The 25,424-nt window shown below is 43.1% G+C and overlaps 1 long non-coding RNA gene and 1 pseudogene across 2 annotated transcripts; both read right to left on the bottom strand.

The window, feature by feature from the left end:
- Positions 1–277: 277 nt before the first annotated feature.
- On the bottom strand, positions 278–5,077 carry LOC146691841 (pro-opiomelanocortin-like; annotated as a pseudogene). The gene is made up of 3 exons (XR_014915096.1): positions 4,815–5,077; positions 2,041–2,202; positions 278–1,356 (listed from the first exon to the last, which is right to left on the bottom strand). The product of XR_014915096.1 is annotated as a pro-opiomelanocortin-like (transcript).
- Positions 5,078–22,390: 17,313 nt separating this feature from the next.
- On the bottom strand, positions 22,391–25,140 carry LOC146691840 (uncharacterized). Its single transcript, XR_014915095.1, has 2 exons — positions 24,997–25,140; positions 22,391–22,717 (listed from the first exon to the last, which is right to left on the bottom strand). It is a non-coding gene; the product is annotated as an uncharacterized LOC146691840 (long non-coding RNA).
- Between the last annotated feature and the right edge of the window lie 284 nt (positions 25,141–25,424).

The following is a 25,424-nucleotide window of genomic DNA, read 5'->3' as shown; positions in this document are numbered from 1 at the left end:
AGATTTGTCTAAAGACACAGTCCTGGGTAAAAGTATTGAGTCACCCCTCGTGTCTTCATAGTTTATTTGTTTGTTTGTTTTTAAGTGACCTTGAGCAACATTTCTCCAGGCGTTCAGATCTTATTTATTTATTATGTTTTCCTTGTTAGATTGGGTTCCAGTTAGTTCAATGCATTAAAAATGCCCTATAACGCAGTTTGACAGACATAACAACTCACACTTGATGAGAGCTCACAACTTGTCAGCTCTCATCAAGGTTTTGCTTAATAAATGACCTTAGGCAAAAGATTCCATGTATTATTTGCCACAAACAGGATCTTTAATATTATTTTTTATTTACATAAAGACATGACTTTTTAAAAACTGTCTCAATAATTTATTTCCTTACAGTCACCTTTGACCTCGCTGTGACGGTCACTGTTCAGCTTGATTCTTCATAAAGTTAAGATGAGTATGCTCTCAGAATGCTTTGGATTCGAGGCCAAGAAGTTGAAGGCAGTCAGTGGGTGCGTCGGTGAAAGACATTCAATAACATGCTAAAAGATAGCAACGAGTTTGTGTAATTTAAAATTAAGACATGTGGTTACTAACATGCAATGGCTATTTGACTCTCTGAGCTATCCGCCTCCCCTGCTGAATCTTCCATTTATCCCATTATTCTCTTCACATCTTTAAAATGTTCCTGAAGAACTTGGCCAGCTGCCCCTGAGGTTTCTCCTCCCACGGCTTCATAAAGCCGCCGTTACGTTTGGATGCAGGTGGGCTGCCCCATCTGAAGTGACTCATCTTATAGGTCCTATCTTTCCTCTCCTGCAAGCTCAAGGGGCTTTGTGATTTGGAGCTGTCCCTGGCCCTCAGCAATCCCTGATTTTCATTACTTCCTCCATCAATGTCCCCCTCCGCTTCATCTTCGCTACTGCTCAGCTGTCTGCGAGCCTGAAAGGGAAAACGGCCCTCAGAGGAGCTTCCTCCTTCCAGAGAAGAGGCAAAGACTTTAACAGGTCGGCGTTTACGGCCCGAGGGCTTCCCCCAGCGGAAGTGCTCCATTGAATAGGAGCGTCTCTCGTCACTGCGGGCCTTAAGCTTTGGCTCTCGCATCTTAAGTCCTGCTGGTTTGCCCCAGCGGAAGTGCTCCATTCTGTAGGAGCGCCGCTCGTCGCTGCGGGCTTTCAGATCTGACTCGGATATTTTGTCATGGGAAGCCAGTGTGGCTAGAATAACTCTGAGTAAGAGGTCATCATCATAATCATCACCACCACCATCACCAGCATCAGCATCACTGTCAACTTTCAGGGCCAATGCACTGAGCTCTGGGATTTCAGTCTGGATCACAGACATGCAGAGGTGAACACAGTCCTGTGTGGAAGAAATGGCAAAGATAATGTCATACAGAGCAGGAAGACTTGAAGTTCCCTGACAGCTGCTGGTGAAGTCATAAGACTTGGCATGATAGGAAAAAATCCCCAAAACCAACAACAAACAAACAAACAAACAAAAATCCCCTTTATTGCTTACAGGTGTTAAAAATTACAGATGGCTTTTCTAGGTTTTAAATTTAGTGTTGCATTGATAAAATAACTGCAGCTTGTTCTGTATCCAAACACACCCACTTAAGGCTATTATCACATGGACAACTCAAGAAACAAGAAACAAGAAATTACATTTAAGGACTGTGTTGACTCATCTTTTCAGCTTTCACATCAACTTATTTGTCAAAGAATGAAATTGTTCACTATCACCACAGATCTCCTGGCTTTGCCGGGGGAAAAGGAAGTAATGTTATATGCTCTGAGTTTTAAGTTTCCATTTTCTAAGTACTTCTAAGTACTCATCACCTTGACACTAACAAAAAAAAGATTAGTGGAAGCGATAATTTTGATTAAAATGTAAGGTTTACTTACATTTAATTTGACCAGATTCCATTAAATATGTTTTACATTGCGCTTACGGATGAGATGAAAATGTGCAACATAGGGCTCCGATAAGTTTTCTTGGCCAGTGATGACGATCTAAAAGAAGTGGCAGGGCTGTTCGACCTACCAGTATCCTCGCCTTGTTGCTCAGGTCCTTGCAGATGGAGTTGTCCCAGCATACTGACTCAAACCCGGGGATGCACACAAATGCCATCACCGCCACCAACAACCAGCACTGGCACACCATCTTCAGCCCGGTGCACAGGACACCAACTCGACTGGGGTGGAGCTGCAGAAGTGAAGCCACAGTGGGGAAAGCTTTGAGTCTCAGCAGACAAAAATCTTCATTAGTCATCTTGAAATGTTATTTTGTGAAGAAATACAGTAGGTGTCTCTTAATAATTGCGCTTGCGTAACACTTTCCGCCCGTCCTTATGTAACGTGATGTGTTTGAACACTACCTTCGAAATAGCCAGAGAGCCGAGCTTTTGTAGCTGGTGTGTCATGAACTTAAACACGTGAACTTAAACAACTATGTTCTCTTTTTGGTGTTTGTTTATCAGGAGCACATGTATTTTATTTTGAAGGTGTCAAACATGTGGCAGTATTTTTATTTTTATTTTTCAAAGGATGAACCTTCAGCACCGAGGACTGTGTCAAAACGATCAGCAGGACTGATGAGGTTCAAAACAGAGGAGGGACAGGGCAGGGTCTTCTGTTCCCTTGATGGGTTAATTTCATGTGAGATTTAGACTGAAAATATATGAAGATAATAGATTTGAAGATTTTTTTTTAAATGATGATTTAATTTACCTACACCTAAGGCCCTGTATGAAAAAGTAATTGCTCCTAATCTTACTAACTGGTGGAACACCCTTGGCAGCAAGCGAAGCATGAACTAGCAACGAGCCTTTCACGTCACTGTGGAGGAATTTTGGTCCACTCTTCTTTGCAGAATTGTTTTAAATCAGACACATTAGAGGGTTTGCCTGAACAGTCTTTTTAAAGTCATGCCAAAGCATCTTAGTCTGATTTAAGTCCAGGCGCCGACTAGGCCACCCCCAAACCCTTCCTTTAGGTTTTTTTCAGAGGTGGACTTGCTTGTGTGTTAAACTCAAGTGTGGTTGGGCTTCAAGACATGAACTGATGGCCTGACATTCACCTTCAGGATTTTATGTTCGGGAAGCAGAATTCATGGTTCTATCAATTTTCCAGATCCCGAAGCAGCAAAAACCATCACGCTACCACCACCATGTTTGTCTGTTGATATGATTTTCTTTTTATTTAATGTTGTGTTAGTTTTACATTGCACATAACGGGACTCTAACCTTCCAAAAAAAAAAAGAAAGTCTTTTCAGTCCACAAAATATTTTCCCAGAATTCTTTGGGATCACAATGCATTTTTATATTAATGTGGGTTATATTTGTCCAATTTTAAAAAAAATATGTGATGTTGTGAAAGTGTGACAAATATGCAAAAACAAAAAACTGAATGAAAACAAAATCAGGCAGGGGGGCAAATACTTTTTCACAGCACTGTTCTCTGTGTGCAGAGAGCAACCAGCTGGGATCCTGATGTCACTGTCTACCGCTGCAAGGCTGTGTTATTCTACTGCCAATAAATTTAAGCTTCCTTTTTTGAAAACGCAAGGAGCTATGAAGCAACTTTTGTCTTTCAGCAGCAGGACTGCAATGTTTTTTTTCAGTCTTGACTAATTGAAGACAGATGTAGCTACTTTGACATCACCCAATGGGTTGTGGAGTTCTGAAATCGGACGCAATAAATAAAAGTGGATTTGACCAAACTGCATGCTAAGACATTAGGGAGCTGTTTGTCTTTCTTTCTTTCTTTCTCTCAGCCTGTTGCAGCGTACAGACTATAACTAGGTTGGGAGAATAGAGAGAACAGTATTGCTGCTTGTGTTCAGGGACAGCCAAAGGAACTGTTAATAATTCTGATAAAGGACTTCCTTTCAGACATAAATTTCTAGCAGGGATTTCACAATAGACCCTAAAATACTTTCATTTTCTGAGCTCAGAGTTGTTTTCTTGCCTGGAAACCAAGCAGGAAAAAATGAATCTAATTGTCTCAATAAAACTTAACAGAAATACACAACAATGACAACAATAAGTACATTTTGAAGTGTGCTACTTAATTGAATATGAACAATTTGGTTATTGAAGTCATGAGGATGAATATCCTCTCATGCTTCTTATTGCGTTTTCTCTTTTCTATACTCTCCTATTTCCAATCAGTCTCGAGGACAGCTTTCTTATTATAAAAAGGTAATATCTATAATATGAAACCGAAGTGCAGTATATAAACCCCATGTTCACTGCTTTTGGTTAAATCCGACACACTGCCAGTCATCTGATGCTTCACAGATGTTGAGAAAAATCCTGTCTCACTTGTCAAACTTTTCCCTGGGCGTGTTAACCGTTTAAAGATGTAAACAATCTTTTTTCTTTTCTTTGCCGGGGTATTGGATTTTTCTCACTTCCTCCTTCACTATTCTAAAGAGTGAGTCCTCGGTGAGCCATTGTCTTTGCGAGTCTGGCAGAGACTCGTCTTCCTACTGAATGACTCACAGCTGAGCTGTGCTCTCCACAGACAGACTCCGATAAAAGAGGCATGAGCGCTGCAATCAAAATAAATGCAAAATTGTACGTGTGAAATGATTTCTACTGTTTTGTAAGTTAGATCACCTTTTGTTTACATTAAAGGAAAGCTGAATTCATCATAACTGTGTATCCTTTGCTGCAAGCACATCATATAAAATAGTAGAAATTCCCAAATCCATGAATAAGGGAGTTTAGCAAATAAGTTAATTTGAGCTCATCCAACAAGTCACGCCAAACAAGCAAGTTTAAAAAAACAAATCATATAAATATATTTGTTACCTTTTTCAGATGCTTTCTCTCCTCTTGCTTTTGTCACTCCTTTTGTCCACAGATCCTCCAGACTGGTGACTCTAAACTGTGGTCCCTCTCCTCCTCTCCTGCTTTCTCTCTGCTCTTTGAGAAATGCTCAGTAGGAGAGGGTCTGCTGTTGCTTCCTTAAGGGAGGAAAGCTCTTTTTATAGACATGTGAAGTAAAGCGTCTCAAGGCCTCGGGGTGTGATTGAGGTAAAGGGTCTCCTGCTCCTTCTCTTGATGGGGAGGAGTCGTGCATTCGTGGAGTTTTGCGTATGGTATGTTTAAACGCTTCCCACACACTTTTTAATCAATAGCGAGGCTGGCTTCATCAGCCGGGTGATGAGGCTGTGGTTAACTGGTTAACTTCCCCCCCCTCTTTGTAATCCTCCTCTGATTGCGACACAGTCTTGAAACCCTATAAGTACCCTGCATTTCTTGAAAGCATGTTTACGTTATCGTATACTGATTAAAAAGAAACACAACTGCTGTTCATTAGCGGACCCATGTCCACGCTTTAAATCCCTCAAAGGTCAGCTCTAATCACTGACATCATTATCCTCTGAGCAACAGTGAAGGGTGCCAATCGATTTGACTGATTGGATCGTTTCTCTGTGGTTCTCGTTTTGACAAGGTGTGCATGTATCCCTGCGTGAAAACTTCATTATAAGGACCTGACTCACTGTTTGGACGTCATGAGTGGACCTCAAGTGCGGATGATACACACAAATAAAGAAATAAACACATGTGGTGCTTTTAAAATGGAAATATTGTGCAGCTGAAGCTTTAGTGCCAGTGCCAAACACATTCTGCCGCTCGTTTGCTGCAGGGTTAGGTGCACAAGGACAAGTCACACAGAACAGCACAAGTGGAGAACAAGCACCCATTGTAAGAGATATAGAACACTTTCCTTTCATAAACCGGCCTATCTCCAGCTATTTGTTATCATTTTATAGCTGAAAGGACACAGTGAGTGAAAAATGAGACAGAAGATGCTCATATGATTTTTAAAAAAGGTCTATTATATTGAATTACAGATGCATGTGGGTCAGGTTGCTGTGCTCAAAGTCAGAGATATGTGCCTGAATTGACCGTATTGAGGATACCTCCTCTGACTGCCATTATACAAAGCAAGAGTAGAAAAAAATGCACATATCGTGACCTAATTATGTCTTTGGCTATTCTTAATATAAGCATCCACAGTCTGCCCCCTTCAACTACTCATCAATAAGCAACAGTCTTTTCTGACTACCTGCAAACATGTGAGCTATTACTTTATGATACAGTTAAAACAGAAAAATCAGCCCAAATGACCTTAAAATGATACGTTATTGTCTTATGTTGACTACCTAGTAAGTAAGTTTTGCCACCTTTTCATTGGAGGTTCATCAGATATACCTGTTCACCTTCTCATTGACACAAATATCTAATGAGCGATGCACATACAAAGATGTGTTGTGTTACGTGTCATGCATTCATGTCAGACACCACCAGTCTGAACTGATTCCGGGCAGGATGGATCCATGTGTTCATGTTGTTTACACCGATTTGTGACCAAAACTTTCAAATGTTGCAGCAGAAGCTGAGACTCATGACACCAGAAAACATTTTTCCTATTTTCTATTGTTCAGTTTTAGTGAGCACGTGTGAGTTGTAGCCTTAATTCCCGCTGTTAGCTAACAGGAGAGGAGAGGTATGGCCATTCTCCTCTTACCTCTGGCATCATTTTCACCCAAAGAACCACAGCTCGCTGGATATTTTCTCTTTTTTGGCCATTCTCTGTAAACCCTAGCAGCCTGCCCATCACCAAAAACCATGCCACATTCAAAGTCACTTAAATCCCCTTTTATGCAGATTCTTAGTTTGCTTAGTTTGAACTTCAGTAGCTCGTCTTGATCATCTCTGCATGCATAAATGCAAAGATTTGCTGCCATGTGACTGGTAGATTAGATATATGCATGAACAAACTGCTAATAACGTGGTTGGTAAACGTATGTACCAACTAAACCCAAAATTGTGAGACTGCTTGTGAAGAAATTTTAGCATCTGTTTTGAATTTAATCTTTTTTTTTCACGGAGAATAGTTCATTCTCTCCCTGCCCCTCACTTTCTGAAAATCATCCAAAGAGCTTCGTGTCATGTCAGGAATTCCTGGCTTTCTCTGTTGTTACATGTTAAATAGGGCTGAAGTGACTGTGTAGAAAAGTCATTCAGAGTCAGCGCTTCTTGGTCTGCTTTGTTTTTCTCATATTGCCAGTAAAGCTTTGAAGCTTCTAATGATGCAGTTGATCCGGTGGAGTTTTCCAACTCTGGAGAAGCAAAACACCCCCAGACATGAATCTTCCCACCTCGGTGCTTCACTGTGGGTTTGATACACTGTGGTGTCATTATTTCTCCTGCTCATCTCCTTTACATACTATTTTCTGATACTCCCACTAATCTCCTAATGGATTGATCAGCAAATAGCTAAATTTTCCATCCTTTACTGTGAAATACGAGGACACACCGACACTGAAACTGCAGCCTTCTTGTGAAAGAACCTCTGCTGATTGCAGTCTTGCTTTCTTTATTTAGAAAATTTTGTAGCTTCAGTCTCTAGGACCACAGTGTATTGATCTTCCCTTTGGGTCCGCCTGGACGTGCTTTGACCACAGCTTATCCCGTTTTCACAAAGTGTTTTAGCGAGCCATGCACTGCCACACTTGGAAAATAGAAAATTTGATCAGTAACAAATAGAAAAACAAAGAAATTATTACAGTAATCATATTAAAGCTTTGGGTGAATTGTGAATTAAGCATAAAATTAAAAATGCTGATTATTTAACCACTTATACAAGAATCAATCTTTAAAATATCTTAGCCCCCTCAGATAAACCTTTAAATACTCTAATATTGCATTAATACGCCTAAATGTAAAATCAATATCTCTACTTTATATACAGCATTTTCACACAAAATATTACCTCTGTTTTTAGGTAATGATGCTTAGTTTCTATGAATATCACCAATACACACCAAAGGCTGAAAGGCTACTAGTTACTTAGATGAATGTATTTCCTGGCAGCCCTTTAGTTACATCACAAATCCCGGTCATCACTGTCGGCAGGAAGAGAAAAAGATAAAACCTTCCAGATCACAACTCTCCTGAACCGCCTAAGGCTCGGATAATCATCAGTGATAAGGAAGTATAACTCTTTGGTTATATTTAGGGGTATGATGTTTGTAGCTTGAAGGCGAGACAGGAAGTGGCATTCTGAAGTGGGAGCTATTCTCTCCTCTCTCCGCAGTTTTAACCTGCTTAACCTCCATGTGGCCCTGCTCTGCAGGTGGTGTTTGTTCTGGACAGCGCCTGCTTGTGAATTTGAGTCATTACTGGATGCGAATGCTAAAACAAAAAGGACATGCTTGCTAAGCCTCCTCTTCAGTGGAGAAATAAAGGTTATAACAAACAGAGATGATGCATTCCTACAGCACTTAGGAGTGTAATTCAGCTCCCCGCTGATGTTGATTGCTTCCACTATTTAATAACACTGCAACCCCAAGGCAGGTCTGTGCAGGATGTGAATCACCACCAAATAATAACTCTGTCTAAACACCTACCATTTAAGTATTATCATCTCATTAATCCGTTTTAGGTTTTAGAAGTGTTACAGATGATGGTGGAGAAGAAACATGACTTGTTCCTTCATTAAACTGTACAGCTTCACAGTGAATGAGTGTTCATAACCAGCATATATGAGTGATGTTATGCACATTATTTAAAGTGTCCACACACTAATTCAGTATATGTGTAGTATTTCAGCTATTTTTAGGAATGTACTCTAGTCAGTCTCCCACTCATGATATAGCATCAGCAGCATCTGTCTCCTCCTGTGGCCCCTGCTTATTGCCATTGGGTTTCTAATGGCTAGTGGGCATTAGTTACATGGATCTGATTTTTACCATTGAGTTGGTTTCTAAGCACCTGTCCTTTGCAATGTAGGATCATTTTATTGCAATGAGAATAGTTATTGCTTTAGTGGATTCCTAAATATAATTACAGTCATCGTGAGTACTATAAGGATATAGGTTTATTATTTTGACAGAAAACCTGACCCTGTTTGTAAGATACGGTACTGCATCTTAAACTACCCATCATTTCTTTGTATTTTTGCAAGGAAAATGGGAGGCTGGTGTGAAAGTTTAGGCTTCATTTTTGGATCAAGGCTTTCTGTTTAGACAAATTCTAGCCACTTCAGTAATGATGAGGTCCAGATTCTGAGGAGGCTACTCCACAATTTACTTCTTATTCTGTCTTCCACCTGCAGAGTTTCCTCTGTTATTTTAAGGACATGCTGCACACCATGTCATGGTCCGGTTGAGTGGCTGTGTGTTTCCTCCAGGCTCTGGTCTCTGCCCTTGAGTGGAGCCTCTTCAGCCTTTTCATTGCCTACACCTGCTACTAATCTCCGTGGTTGGGAGATTACAGGGATGTAATTTCCAGGGAGGTTAGGGGGGTTATGACCATCCCCAATAATCAGACCCAACCAATATAACCCCCCCAATAAAATTAGGAATTATCTTGCATAATTAGGCTGTTGATTTTCTTTACTCATTTCAGGTATTAACAGCAAAATAGTTGCCTGTTTAATAATCTGGGAATTTACCCGGATTTATTTATTTAGACAGAGATCTTGACCCCCCCAATGTTCAGCACAAAGTTGCGCCGATGGCTGTATATAAGACCAGTGCTCTTCGCCAGATTGTCTGCTAACCTTCGTTAGTCCCGGTGGCTAACTAATGTCTAATCTAGTGTCTAGTCAAGTCTTGTATTAGGGCTGTTCGACATAACGATATATATCCAGTGTTGGGAAGGTTACTTTTAAAATGTATTCCATTACAGAATACAGAATACATGCCCCAAAATGTATTCTGTAACGTATTCCGTTACGTTACTCAATGACAGTAACGTATTCTGAATACTTTGGATTACTTAATATATTATCATGCTTTTTACAACTACGTGAATGTACTATTGCTGTGTGATTTATTACTATTACTGAAGGTCCGCGACTCCGAACTGTAGTAAAGGGACCTCTGGCTAATACGGCAGGGTCCCTGTCGGCTTGTAGCCGAAAAATAGCTTTACTTTGTTGTGTGGGTCAACTTTTCTTGCGAGAGACAGAGAGAGGCGTTGAAAGACTGCTCCAACGGAACTTATTGTTTTCGGAGGAAAACACGAACACGGTGTACAGTCGAGTTTTAATAGCTTACTTACAACTGGGCTCGTCAGGCACTCTTCTTGGCTGAAGTGGTTATTATTATATTTACATGCTTCCAGCTCCCGTTTTTCCTCGATGACATCTCGTACCTTTCCACTCCCCCTTTTCTCCCTCCTCGCGCTCACACACCCATAACGTGTATGGCAGTCCATTCTCCCTGCAACACGGACTACACTGCTACATTCTTTAGAGCTATGCTTGTAGCATTCTGCCTGTTAGCTTAGCACAACAACAACAACGAAAAGGCGCTCTCTCACCCAGGAAACACACGTCGTGTCCAAATTCATGGGCTGCATTCTCCTGAGGCCGCATTTGTAGACCGATTACGTCACAGCGACGCGCCGAAGGCTGTCCAAATTCGTAGACCCCTCCGAATGCAGCCGACAAATGCGTGCTCCTTTTTCCGAATTTGAAGGATGGCTTGGGTGTGTCCTTCGTGGCCCACCATATCCCAGAATTCATAGCGCGGCCCAGCCAAGCTCCAGTTTCCGGCTAATGGCGGCCGCTACTAAGTTTTAAAAATTACTCTTATTAATCTTTCTGGGTCACGAAATAAACTTTTAACATATTTTCAGGCGAGAAAGTAGCTGTGTAAACATCAAATATCTGCTCGGTTTATCAAGATATCGCATCTTTGCTAAAGTGCTTCGACGTTTTCGGAGACGTCTGCTACCCACCAGCTCGATAGCTAGCCGGGAGCTCGAGGGTTACTGATGCGGCCGAGAATGGCACAACTCCCGGCACATCATTTTCAGATCACCGCGGACTTTCGCTGCTCGGGTTAAACGTTGTCAGCCGGTGATCAGCTGATCACGGGGCCGGGGTTAAAAGAGAGACGCCACCCACCTGTTCGCCGCTCAGACATCATTCTCTTCGTGTCAGGAGCTCCGAAACTCTGCCGACGTCAGTCTCCGCCTGATTCAGCAACCGTGAGTGATTATCCCTTCAATCCTTTTTCTCTTCCCGGCTCCGCTCGCTCTCTGCCGGTAACGACCGTTCCGAAGCCACGCTTCGTGCACTGATCGTTACTAGAATAACTGCGTGCCTGCTCCAAACCCACCGCTAGCCTTCGCCGCGCTTGGGTCTAGCCAGCACGCCACACGGGCACGCCGAATTACTGTGTGTAACCCGCCCGGCCGTGACAAACGTAATATATAAGTCACTTAGACAACCTAAAAATGTTATTGTTGGGCTTTTTTCAGTGTTTTGTTTGTTCGTGAGTAAATCGGTTTGGCTGAGATTAAAGTTATTAGATTAGATAAAATAAAACTTTATTAATCCCCCGGGTGGGTTCCTCCTTGGTTTTTACACAGCTGACTAAACGTCAAACAGAAAACTGATTAAACAGAAGTGTGAGATGGCCGAGAGTTTACTCCAGTGTCCTGTTATATTTTAGACAGCAAGGAGCAGACGGCTGAGTTTATTAAACTCCACCGAGACAGCGGTGACGCTAATCAGAAGGCTAGACCGTCCAATTTCACGGCCGTTTACTTCCGGCCTACCCGATCTTCTGAGGACCCGGCCCACGTAGACCGCGAAGGCCGGGTCCTCAGGAGAATGCAGCCCATGAATTTGGACACGACCACAGTCGCAGAGAGAGAGAGAGAGCGTCGCCCTGTAACCATGGCAACCGTAACGCTGCCGCCTGGAACGACAGAACGTAGCTGTCAAACAAAACCCAAACAGTCCTGACCCGTGACAAAATGAAACAGGAAAGTACCGCAGTGTAATCCATTTATTTCAACAAAGTAACTGTATTCTGAATACCACCTTTTTAAACGGTAACTGTAACGGAATACAGTTACTCATATTTTGTATTTTAAATACGTAACGGCGGTACATGTATTCCGTTACTCCCCAACACTGTATATATCAGATGACGATATAAAAACATCTATCGTTTCATTTTACGCTATCATTTGTTTCGTGGTGTCGCAAAATAAACTGTTTAAGGCAATATTTTTTATCGTTTTGATGGTCACTGTAGTGGCTATATTAATTTCTTAAAGTTCTCTCTTTCTCTTATATTTAATATAACCACACTACAGACGGACAAGCGCCTGTTCTCATGCGTTGTCCGCTTGTTTATTTTCCACATAAACCTTTCACAATAAAGCTCAAGATCCTGTTGAGACTTTTCAAAATAAACTGAATCACGTGAAAGAATATGCAGAGTATTTACGGATGAGAAGCAAAAAAAGAGCTGTCAGGTGCTAAAAAATAAACCTTAGACTCAAACGTTAGAACAGGCTTCGGTGCCCCGGAGGCGTCCTCGTCAACCGACCAACCGGTGCGATGAGCCTGGCCACGTGGCGCGTGACTGCCCAGCACCAGCCCCGAAGACCAGAACTACGCAGCCGGTGCATCATTGGCCTGGATCTGCTGAGCCGCTGGGGGGCCTGCGTCGACATCGCGAAGCTGGCTATCACTCTTGGCGCAGAGACTTTTGCCCTCCAGCGCGGCCAAAAGCAGGGAGCGGAGGGGACCAGACAAGACAGGCGTCGGGCAGCTGCCGCTCAGCTGGATGGCAGCCCGAGGTTCTGTGTGGACTATCGCCGTCTCAATGCAGTCACCAAGAAGGACTCGTACCCGCTTCCGCGGATCGACGAGGCCCTAGATTACGTTACCGGCTCCTGCTGGTTCAGCTCCCTCGACCTACGCAGTGGTTACTGGCAGGTGGAGCTAGCCCCCGAAGCAAGGCCTAAGACTGCATTCACCATTGGACAGGGCCTGTGGTAGTTCAGGGTCATGCCATTTGGGCTCTGCAATGCGCCAGCGACGTTTGAGAGGCTGATGGAGAGGGTGCTCGTGGATATCCCTCGTAGCCGCTGCGTTGTGTACCTGGATGACCTGTTGGTGCACGGTGGCGACTTCGACAGTGTACTGTCTCACCTGAGCGAGGTCTTGAGTGCCATCCAACGAGTTGGGCTGCGGCTCAACCCCGCGAAATGCCAGCTGTTGGTGAGAGAGACCCCGTTCTTGGGCCATGTGATCAGCGCTCGAGGTGTCGCCACTGACCCCGCAAAAGTGGCTGCAGTCCGGGACTGGCGGACTCCCTCGAATGTCCAAGAACTGCGGAGCTTCCTGGGCCTAGCCTCCTACTACCATCGGTTCATCAAGGGGTTCACGACGATGGCCAGCCCCCTCCACCGCCTGACTGACAAGGGACAGCTGTTTGGCTGGGGGGATGCCTGTGCTGGGGCTTTTGCACAGCTGAAGGAGGCCCTCACCAGAGTCCCAGGCCTGGCCTACCCCCACGCCCGGCAACCTTTCATTGTGGACACTGATGCTAGCAATGTAGGAGTCGGGGCGGTCCTTTCCCAGCAGGACGAGGCTGGAGAATGGGTGGTGCGTACTTCAGTCGTGCCTTGGGGCGAGCCGAGAGGAACTACTGCGTGACCCGGCGGGAGCTGCTGGCCGTAGTGCTAGCGGTGCGGCACTTCCAGCCATATCTGCACGACTGCCGGTTCCTCCTGCGCACTGACCATGCGTCTCTGACTTGGCTCCTGAACTTCAAACACCGAGAAGGGCAGGTGGCCCGCTGGCTGGAGGTCCTTCAGGGCTACGACTTCGAGATCCAGCATCGGGCAGGTCAACAGCATGGCAACGCTGATGCGCTCTCCAGACGGCCCTGCGTAGCCGTCGAGTGCCGCTACTGCCTGCGACAGGGGGAGCGGGCTCAGGAGGTGCTGGGGGTGGCTACTGCTCAGGCCACAGCTGGCGGAGGGGGGTGGCTCCCATTGACAACGCAGCAGCTGAAGCGGGAGCAGGAGGCCGACGCGACATTGGTTCAGGTGGGGGCCTGGCTGAGACGGGGGTGTCGGGACAGGAGCCCGAGGTGAAGGCCTACTACTCCCAGCACAACAATCTTGAGACCCATGACGGCCTCCTGTACCGGAGATGGCGGGCTCCCGGTCAGGGCAGAGATCTCCTGCAGCTGTTGGTGCCTTGGTCGCTGCGGTCACAGGTGCTTGAGCTGGTCCACGACTCGGTGGGGGCAGGACACTATGGGAACGCCAAAACTCTCCGCCGCCTCAGGGGATGGTTCTACTGGCCTGGCTGTCGACGGGATGTGGAACTTCATGTGCACTGCTGTGACACCTGCACGGCACAGAAGGGCCCAACTCAACGCTCCACTGCCCCCCTTCAGCAGTACCTGGTGGGGGCCCCAATGGAAAGAGTGGGAGTGGACGTCCTAGGGCCTTTTCCCATCACAGAGTCAGGGAACCAGTATGTGTTGGTGGCTATGGACTATTTCACGAAGTGGCCAGAGGCCTATGCGGTGCCGGACCAGAGCGCAACGACGACGGCCGAGAAGCTGGTGGAGGAGATGTTCACCCGTTTTGGGGTCCCGGCTGAGTTCCACAGTGACCAGGGGCGTAACTTCGAATCAAAGGTCTTCGGGGAGATCTGCCGGCGGCTGGGGGTGGAGAAGACAAGAACCACACCGCTCCACCCTCAAAGCGATGGCTTGGTTGAGCGCTTCAACCGCACGCTGGCCACCCAGCTCGCCATTCTCACCAGCCGCCACCAGCGGGATTGGGACTGACATCTGCCCCTGGTCCTTTGGTCGTATCGGACTGCGGTTCAGGAGTCCAGCCAGTGCACACCTACCGCTCTGATGTTTGAACAGGAGCTCCGGACGCTGATGGTGGGCCAGAGATGGACTACTACAGGAGGCTGAGGGAGCGGCTGCAGGTGGTTCATGACTACACCCGCCAGGCCCTGGCCAGCGCCGGAGTACGACAGAGAAGAGCCTACGACACCAAGTGCCGAGGGGGGGTTTTCATGCCAGGCGACAAGGTTTGGGTATACTGCCCAGTCCACAAGAGAGGAGTGTCCCCCAAACTGTGCAGTCACTGGCAAGGGCCCGTCCTCTCGCTTCGCCTGCTTGCCTCCCTGCCTCCCTTCCTTCGTCAGTCTGGACTCACTGGGCCTCTGGAGTTCGTTTACCTTCACTAAATGGACACTCACCCTGATTTCAGCACCTCCCCCATCAGCGTAACTTTGTGCTGAACATTTGTGTGTGTGTGTGTGTGGGAGGGGGGGTATATCAAGATCTCTGTCTAAATAAATAAATCTGGGTAAATTCCCAGATGATTAAACATGCAACTATTTTGCTGGTAATACCTGAAATGAGTAAAGAAAATCAACAGCAGTGAAGTGAAGATGAGTGAAAAAGCAACCAACGAACCATTGGATATAAACAGAGAGTAGCAGGTTTACTATGTTCAGCAAAGACTTCCCAGCCCCACAGAACTTAGTGTGCTGGACATGTTGGAGTGACTCCCTTATGTTTGACTGACACTTGCATCAGCAATGCTCAGTACAGAGAGGCCTCAAAGGAAACAATAATAAGAACAGCACACAGGACCTGATTAGATGAACTCCACAAGGTGGGAATGCCATATTCCTGTCTGTATTATAGTTGCTGTCACATCCCAGGCTGATGTCCATGAGCTATAGATGTCTGGATTTGTATTAATGTGTTTAAATGTTTCGTTTTTTTGATACAAACAAGTATAAAAAGTACACCTTTTGCTTTTTTTTTAGGAGTACATTTTCCATTATAGTACCTATAACAGTTATAATAGAATGATTCATTTCCGGTTTTGAAGCCAGTCGGAGGAAGAGGATGTTATGAAGCAGAAACTAACCGTTCATGGAAAAGGTTGACGTTAACAAGTTTAACACAGCTGACAAAACACACTCAGCCCACGGTAACTTTGAGCTGTCACCTGTATCATAGGGGCTGTAGGGGCTTTTCTACACGGTGCAATATCTGCAATATTTGTTTTTTGTTTTTTGTCTCTTTCTTATATTTGACTGTGCAATAATCACTGTGCATTAAACTCACTCAAATGAGCAATCCTATTTATCCATATTGTATATTCTGTATCTATATATGTGTATATATGGTGCATTTATGCTTATATCCCTACTCTCATTCCCCTTAATGTATCTGTAACATGCAACTTCTTTCGGTGCTTTGCTACTGGAAACTGAATTTCCCGGAGGAACCCACCCGAGGGATTAATAAAGTTTCATCTAATCTAATCTAATCTAATCTAATGAGTGGATTGTCAAATGTTATGGCAAAATGAATTAACACAGGGAACATAAACTTCTGCACACAAGGACACTTTATTGCTTAAAGACTTTGTGGATCTTCTGTTTGGCTGGTTTTCTGAGTTAACAGTAATTCCTGTGCTACTGCGCTGTAAACTAATCCCACAGGAGTCCTGGCAATTAGGTAATAATGTTTCCTCGTGCCCTCTCTCCTGCATAACAGTAGGTCCATCCCTGGAGCTTTTCTCCAGTTATTTAAATCCTCATTGACTGTCTGCAAACCTCTAACCCAGATATTGATTGTTGGCCAGCATCACTTCGAATGTGTCAGCTGTTTGAATGCATTTTAAATCAAAGCCAACGTTTGCTCTTGCAGACTTCAACTGACATTTTCAAAAAAAAGGTTCACGGGGTCTCTGATGAGAAAGCTCTTCCACTGATGTTTTCCATCCTACAAAGAATCACTGATCTGCAGTGGGTCTGTGTTAAGTACAGGGATACAGAAATCCAATACAAAGGGTGCTTGAATGCCCGATTTATAAATTGAATTGGAGGGTAAGGGGATACAACACCTTACCCGTCTCCTTATAAGGTGTCATTTGAGTCATTATTGCATTCTTATATATTAACTAGAGATAAGTTTCTCATGTTTTTTTCATGTTGAGAAGGTATCTCTAAAAACCAGAGAATATATTTTGAATTTTGTGACAACGCTTAATGGTTAGGGATTCTAGTGGATCATCCTACAAAGTATTTATTTCCTTCAAGGTAGTCTTTAGTTTCTTTACAGCAGGACTCCTTATATATTCAATTCAGTTCAATTCAGCTGTATTTATATAGTGCTAAATCACAATGAGTTGCCTCAAGGCCCTTTATTGTAAGGTAAATACCCTACAATTATACAGAAAACAGCAAAAACCCCAGATGACCCTCTATGAGCAACTGCTTCGGTGACAGTGGGAAGGAAAAACTCCCTTTTAACAGGAAGAAACTTCAGGCAGAACCAGGGAGGGGCAGCCATCTGCTGCGACCAGCTGGGGGTCAAAAAACCAAACATAAAGGTTTTCATAGGACTGTGCACTCCTGTGAAATATGAAGTACATGCTTATTGCTTCCATAGGAGCCAAGTCGTGCTAATCAAATGCACTTGATTAACTGATCCTCAGCAAGTGTGAGCATCTCTATAAAAAAAATAACTTCGCTGGTCTGAAGCATTCAGGTCTACATTAACACAATGCCACTATCCAAGAGGGGTCATCCCAGCAAATGTACAACAAGGTCGGAGCATGCAATGCGCTGAGAAACTGGAAAAACAAACCAAGAGTTAGATGTTTAGACTCTTATTTAGTGTGTTAAATGTTAAAGCTCATGACAGTACAAATAGAAAAACACTGACTATGGTTATACTATGGTTTACTTTGAAGGATTGCCACAGAGAAAGCTTCTCTCTAAAAATAACATGGCAGGATGGTTTAGGTTTGAAGAGATGAATCTGAACCAATGACAAAACATCTGGAAAAATGTCTTTCAGACACATGAGATGTTTGGCCATAGTGCACAACACCACATTAGGTGAAAATCAAACACAGCTTATCAGTACAAACTGTGAAGCACGGTGGTGGAGGGGTGACCCACCACCTTGTGGAAACCTTGTGCACTAAAGTAAGGTTAAGACAATGAGCACAGCCGTGAATCTACACCAGAATGGCTGAAAAAGAAAAGAATCAAGGTGTTACAATGATCCAGCCTGAATGAAATACTGTGGTGGGACCTTAAAATAGCTGTGCATAAAGAAATGCTCGCAATCCTTGAGGGCAATATGGTTAAGAGGAGTAGCCAAATTCCTCCACAATGACGTGAGAGACTGATAAAACCAGCCAGAAAGCAATTACGTCAAGTTATTTTAAATTATTGCTTTTAAAGGTTGTGCAAGGGGCCTATGGGAGTCCTGAAACCTTCCTTTTTTATATAGGACTACATTATTTCTGATACCACATTAGGGATTTTCACACGGTGAGAGCAAAGCTTCTCACAGGTTCTCAGTCGGTGACATTAAAAACAAACCAACAAACAAAAAATCTATTTGACATTTTGTGTTTGATTTTGTTTAACGTGTCCTTTCTTTTGTCCTCACCGGTTCCCGTGTAGGAAGTAGAAAGCATGTGGTCACTCTAAGTTTGATTGTGGATGGTGAAAGAAAAACGAAACCCATGTCTACACAAAGGATGTGACCATATTTTTACACCTTGGAGTTATTTGGAGGGTGTGATTTATATAATAAGTGAATCATAAAAAATGTCATGCCACCTTTTTATTAGTCAGCTAGGCATCTTGTTCCTTTCCAAGCATCTCAGCTCAGCCATGGTGACTTATTTATTTCCCCACCAAGCAGCAGAGTAGGCTATTACATCAAATATTAAGGCTACCTATTCTAGAGCCGAATAGATTGACTGTGCCTGTAAACTTTTACAAACTAATTATAGACTTTAGGTGAAATATTTGCCACTTTTCTGACTGTCCAGAGCAATTCATGAAAGCCGAATGTCAGGCTGTGCAGCTGTGCGTCATGACCAGGCAGATGTCACTTCAAGGTATAAAAAAGATTAAGGAGGGATGTCCCATATGGAAAATGCAACTCGCTTTCATTCCTTCCTTGCGTCACGGGGGAAGGAAGCTGAGGTTAGAGAAAACAGACTCAAGTAAAGGAAAGTGAGAAGCCCTGTTTACATGCAGCAAAAGGTTAGAAAGGTCAGATTTTTCAAAAGCTACATTTTCTATAACTACTGTGGAGATGTTTTTAAAGTTATCCCCTTTCAAGGTGGGTCTTTTCTGGGTGGGAAACGCACATCTCTGAAAAAACAAGACAGAGCGATCGAACGTGCATTTTCAAAAGTATTCATTTATGTGGCCATGGCCTCAGCAAGTAAATAAAATATACCTCTTGTCATGGATCAGGGCTTTAAAGGCCATAAGCTACAGGTTAAAGAAAGTTTAACAAAACGCCTACAAGGTTCTTTATCCCAGGATGAACTTTTTTCACACCATCAAATCCCATAGCATAAGCTTCAGAGAAAAACTGCTCTGGCTTTAAGCCAGGCATGAGCTTGCCTCAGGCAAAGCAATGGACCCTGGTTCATCACACAGCAGGCGAGCACAGCTCGAGAGTGGTGTAGACGTGTGCATTAGAATTTAGCTTATAAAGATATAAACATGCTGTCTGCGAGTCCCAGACCTTTAGAGAGTTTTATTTTTATTATAGCTTAGTTGACACATTTATTACTCAGATGATTATCATGATTTGACTCATAAATGACTGCTATGCTTTTCTGGCATTCGCTAATTCTTTGTCATGCCTCCAGCTGTTCAGCTAATTCTTTTCACATTTGTTTTTGTGAGGGGGCTTCTTTTTTTCTGCCGCGAATTCTTTGTTCTCAAACTGTGAGTAATATGTATTTTCATTTGAAGAATTTTATATCTCATAAAAACAGCAGATGCATAAAGTTAGGATATTTGGATTGGGTTGATGAGTGGATGTTTATGTATACTCATCAAGGAAATACATTTCATGGTAAATGTGGGAATTGTTCTTTTTCCAGGGGTCAGTGGTTGTGCAGCATACATCTTTAATGACTTTTAAAAACAAGAATTAGGTGCACAAGTTTAAACTTGTTTTGGATTTTCCTGTAACTCACACTCGGTGAAAGTTAACACAAACTTGCGGCAGAGGTAGCACAGTATTGCCCCATCATCAGAAGGTTGGAAAGTCGGGAGTTCAAATCCATCGAACAGCTACCCTTGAGCAACACACTGCTCACCGGGCACTGGATTGGTAGCTGCCCACTGCTTCACTGAATGAATGCGTTAAATGCAGAGGACTAAGCCATTTCCTACGGTATTAATAAAGTATGCATTATTATTATTAAACTGTCCGCAGTGAAGCGAGTTTTACATTACCATGAAGGTGAAGGTGCCAATCAAAAAGAAGCTCCTACTCCAAAATCAACATCTTTATCCTTGACTGAAATATGCAGCTGCCAACATGAACCAGCCTAATGCCTTCTGAAGAAAGGTTTTATGATCAGATGTGACACAAATGGAGTTATTTGGCCGCAATCAATCCAGAAGCATGTTTGGAGGAGTAGAGGTGAGGCTTTCAAAACTCAGAACACTGTACCAAATGTCAAGCATACTGGTGGGTTCTCTCTGGGTACTCCGGTTTCCTCCCACAGTCCAAAGACATGCAGTTAGTGGGGTTGGTGGGGTTCGGTTAATTGGTGATTCTAAATTGCCGATAGGTGTGAATGTGAGTGCGAATGGTTGTCTGTCTCTATGTGTTGGCCCTGGCGACCTACCCAAGGTGTACCCTGCCTCTCTCCAGCTGGGATAGGCTTTGTTTGATGTGTGTAGCGGCAATTTTCTGACCTTTTGCCGCTTCTGCATGAAGTTTCTGACTCCTGCTTTTTAGGATGAACCTAGATCAAGATCAAACATGACGAATAACACAAATTAGAGATTAAATTAAACATGGCTCAACATATTCAAGTGAAATATTGGCCTGAGTTCTCCACGGCTCTAATAGAGTAAAAAAACACACTGATGTCCAGTCCATTTATGGGTTTCTCGATCCAACATGGCAAGGGTGCAGTCTTGAAAGGTCACATAAGATTGGGACCTGTCTGTGTTTTGGGGTCAGGTGTTCCTCATTTTCCTATACCTCACAGCTTCCAAGTCCTTCTGGAAAAAGAAATCAACATTGCGAACAAGCTTGTCTGCTGATGGGAGCATGAAGTGCTGAGAAATCCCCTGGTAGCTGCGTTGACTTTAGATTTGATCAAACGTGGCTTCCCAAATCATCACAGAGAGTGTGAACACACTGGACTTCTGCTTGTCTCTGCTTTTCCTTCAGACTCTAGGACCTTTAATTTCTTTTTTTCCCTTCTTTTTTAATTTAAAAAGAGGTTTTGGACCACACTGTCAAGTCAGCCATCTTCCTCGTGACTGTGGTTGCCGGTACAGAATTAGACCAAGAGAGGCTGGATTACTGAAATTCTTTCTTTCTTTTTTATATGTATTTTGTTTTTTGCATTTATTTGATTGTACAGTGGAGAGAATACAGGTTAGCTGGAAAGAAAAACATGGGGACCAGGTGCAGGAAATTGCCTCAGAGTAAATTCAAACCCAGGCCTATGTGTTATCCTGGTTGCATATGGGCCACCTGCTTGATTCAGTGACCTAAACTAGTCCCCCGGGTATTACTGGGCTTTAAATGGATTGGCACCTTCATACCTCTCCGACCTTTTCCACCTTTATGTTCCATCCTGTGCTCTACAATCTCAGGATTCTGGCCTTCTAAAGGTTCCTAGAACCAGAAAAAAGACAGTTGGGGAGCGTGCTTTTTCTTTTCGTGCCCCATTCTTGTGGAACAACCTCCCTCAAGATATTAGGCAGGCATGCTCTGTGGAGGTTTTTAAAACTAAGTTGAAGACACATTTGTTCACCCTATCTTACATGTCTTAATTCTATGGCTTTTAGTTTAAATTTAAATTTTTATTGTTTTTAACTTCTATTGTGCTTTTACTTGTACTGCTTTTTATCGCTTTTATTCATTCATCTTTGTAGTTTCAAATAGCTGTACAGCACTTTGTTTGAAAGCGCTTTATAAATAAAGTTATTATTATTATTATTACTGAATTCTGATTTTCATGAGCTGTGAGCCATAATTTAAAAAAAGGCTACACATGTTTTAGTTTACATGTAATGAATATAGGAAATACACAATCTATATTTTCTATCTTTTCAAATTAAATTATGAACCAAAATATACTTTCACAATAAAACTTTGGTTTCAGACCTCATCTCTTCCATTAAGTTGCATTTTGAGTTTATTTGAAAGAAAAATAAACTGGTAGTAATCAGAATTACACATTTCTTGACTATTTTCCACATTGTACACGTGGTTCTGATTTTCTTTGATTCTGATCTCGTTCTCTGGCTCAACATTTTTCTGAACTTAAGACAGATTGAACCCAGCAAGGAATTTAATTTTCTGCATTTAACTAACACCTAGAACCACAGCAGTGGGAAGCCTGTGCAGTGAATTAACATGGCATGTTTTGATGGCAACCAGTGTTTCCAGAGTAAACTACAGATCACTTCCACCAAGCCGGGTTCAAACCCAGAACCTCCTGTCGGTTAACAGGAACGTGGACTCAAATACTGGACTCAGACACTGGCAGCAGTTTACAGATTTTATTCATAGATAATACTGAAACAGAAATAATTAACTCAGGTAAGGGCAGCTCAACAGGAACATGACAGGGGATTCTTTTTGCAGGAGAGGGGTACAAGAAGGGATCCTGGTAAGTTAAATGGCAAAAGTTAAATCAAGTTAAATGGGTGGAACAGAATTTTAGAAACGTAACTCCACAATTGCGTTATACATGTACAATGATAATGAAAGATTCATTTTCCAAACCAAGGATTCCAGCCAGTGTGAAGAAAGCAGTCCTTCTTGATGAGATCTTCCAGGAGAGATCTTACTGAATAAACCAGCTTCAGTTAACTAAAGGGCAAACAAGAGAATCAGATTACTGATAGCATATTCTAAACAGGACAAATGAGTTCAGCACAGGGCCTGATTACCCCCATTGGTGACAATGATTTGATGAAGAATGTATGTACCAGCCAGTCCTTAAATGCTGCCTTAAAATCCAACAGAAAATCCAACCCACCACTAACACTGAGACTGAGACAGAAGAAAAAAGGAGCAAACTCTCCAGGGCCAGCTGGGACCATGACACTTCCCCGCTGTAGGGCAACAGCGCTGACCTAAGAGTAGCAGTTGAGGAGCATCAGACATAAATAGAAATAGAAAAAAATCTAGGAAAGACTTGACACAGGACCTGAGAGATACACCTAACCCTTCAGTTGATCCATTTAATGTTCTCTGAAGCCTCATCAGAAATACTACAACAATTCTGCTGAATTCAGGAGTGTTTCAAAGTGTAGCATGGAATGAAGTAGTGATAGTATTTCGCGCTCCCAAGGCATCTCCCAAAGGAAATCTCAGGAAGTAAAAGGCAAGGCCTTTCTCCAAAAATGCCTGAAATTGAAAATAAAGAACATCTATAAAGTTTGAGAAGTTGGCAGTGTGATATTTCATCTGTCGTTCCAAAAGCAAAATGCATCTGCTGCTAATAATTACTCCCCCATGATACCATAGTTTATGATTATTGCTTGGAAGAATAGATGTTTAATATATATAATATATATAAAGCAGGAGAAGGATGGAGGGTGGAATTTGGACCTCAAGGCAACAGCTTACCCCTCCTGTTATGTTGGTTTCCAGGAACACCAATTATGCTCCTGGGTTAATTTGACCCGGGGCAAATTTACTCATCCAAAAGTGTCAGAAACACTGGCATTGATTATTTTACAATTTTCTTTTACAATTTAGATTTTTTTCGTTTTCTGTAGTGATGCAGATGACATGTGACATCTCTTCTGTTCTGGGTCAATCTGACCCGCAACATAACAGGAGGGTTAAACTGTCAGTTTTCTCAGTAGAAATATTTCCTACATAATTCTTAAATGCAGGGGTTTTGCTACGCTGCACATTCAAAGCTGTCCATCCCACAAAACTGCAGTTGCTGCACGCATAAAGTGTAGGGGTGCAACGATACACAAAATTCACGGTTCGGTTCGGTTCGATACTTTGGTGTCACGGTTCGATATTTTTTCGATACAAAAAAAATGTTCATGCCTTTTTAATTTGTCATTTATTAAATTTATAAATATACATTTTAACTCAAAAGTACAGTTTTTAAATTTAACCCTAACCCTTGTGCATGTTTTTTATTTTGACAGCGAATGCGCACCTGCGGACCACTTATGTGCACCCCTGGTTATTTAGCTCGTCATATTGCAGCCACAGAAATTCTTTTGTCCATGAAACCATAAAGCTGCACTTTCTTTTTGCCTTATAGTCTGATTTGTCATAACTTCTCCGTTTTGTGGTAAGCTTTTCTTTGGCTGTCACTTCTTCACCCTGACCTGTCTTATTTGGCTCAGCAGAACTAAAATATATATCCTGCTGCTTTTACACACACACTCACATAAGCTCAGCGATTCTCTGCGCGATCAACCTCTCACATGTTTAAGCTGTGGGAGATTTCACTTGTCATGTTTGCATAGTAAGCTAACGATTGATAAGACGATGTCAGAGGAATTGGTGCGCAAATTATCATCACTCACAGATCAGTGCTGTCGCTCTCTATACACAGTTCGCACGATTGCAAAGTGAAAGCAAAAAAACAAGCGCAAATTCAAACGCGATTTCAATATGTCACATATTGACAGTGGCTCACCGATGCCAATGACATAATTACCCAGCTACATTTCTGAAAGAATGCAAAAGCATTGACATATATTATCCCTACAATAGCCCGACGGGCAGGGCAGAGATAGATTTTGGTAGCCCGACTGAAAAAAATCGCTAGCCCCAGGACGTAGGGCTAGCGATATTGCGAGCCCTGTATCTGATTGAGGAATCACTCATCTTTGGAAAAGAGAGTTTATTACAGAGAAATGTCTCTTTCCAAAATAAAAGCTATACTATCGCTTCTTCTGGGCTATATTCAGCGTTAATCTCGTTGAAATGACCTTAACGCCACAACATGGCAAATCTCCGTTAACGAGCTACCGCCGATCGCCCCGTGCGTGGGGCTAGACGGCCAACACGTTAACGAGCTAACTGCGCTAACACACTAGTTCCCACCCATGTAATTGAGCATTGCATGGCACATCCAACATACTGTTTTACTTTAGTCCATGACTGCTTACCTTCAGGGTCATATGTCACATGAAAACCAAAATAATTCCAAACGCCAGATCTGAATGAGGGTGGGGGAGGTTCATGTTGTAAGGAGAGCTTAGCTTCTGTCTCACTAGCTTGCCCTGCGCTCTTCCTTCTGACTATGCTGTCTGTGTTGAGCACTCAGTGGATCTGCGCTCGACAGTGCAGCCTAGGCGGAGTAGTCGAACGCAGATTCACTGAGCGCTCAACACAGACAGCATCGTCAGAAGGAAAGTTGATAAAATAAATTACAAATGTTGTATTGTTCGATACATATGCGTACCGAACCGAAAGCACTGTATCAAACGGTTCAATATCGATACGAATATCGTTGCACCCCTAATAAAGTGGTAGGCTGTTAAATGCCACAGGTGTAACACAGTATTTGCACTGAAGCAATAATTCATTTCAGGTT

The sequence above is a fragment of the Copadichromis virginalis genome, linkage group LG15 (genome assembly GCF_057382275.1).
Source record: "Copadichromis virginalis isolate Kocher_CV1m ecotype Utaka linkage group LG15, C_Virginalis_male_GT1.1, whole genome shotgun sequence".
NCBI classification, from domain to species: Eukaryota; Metazoa; Chordata; class Actinopteri; order Cichliformes; family Cichlidae; genus Copadichromis; species Copadichromis virginalis.
This window is presented reverse-complemented; position numbering and strand designations above follow the sequence as displayed.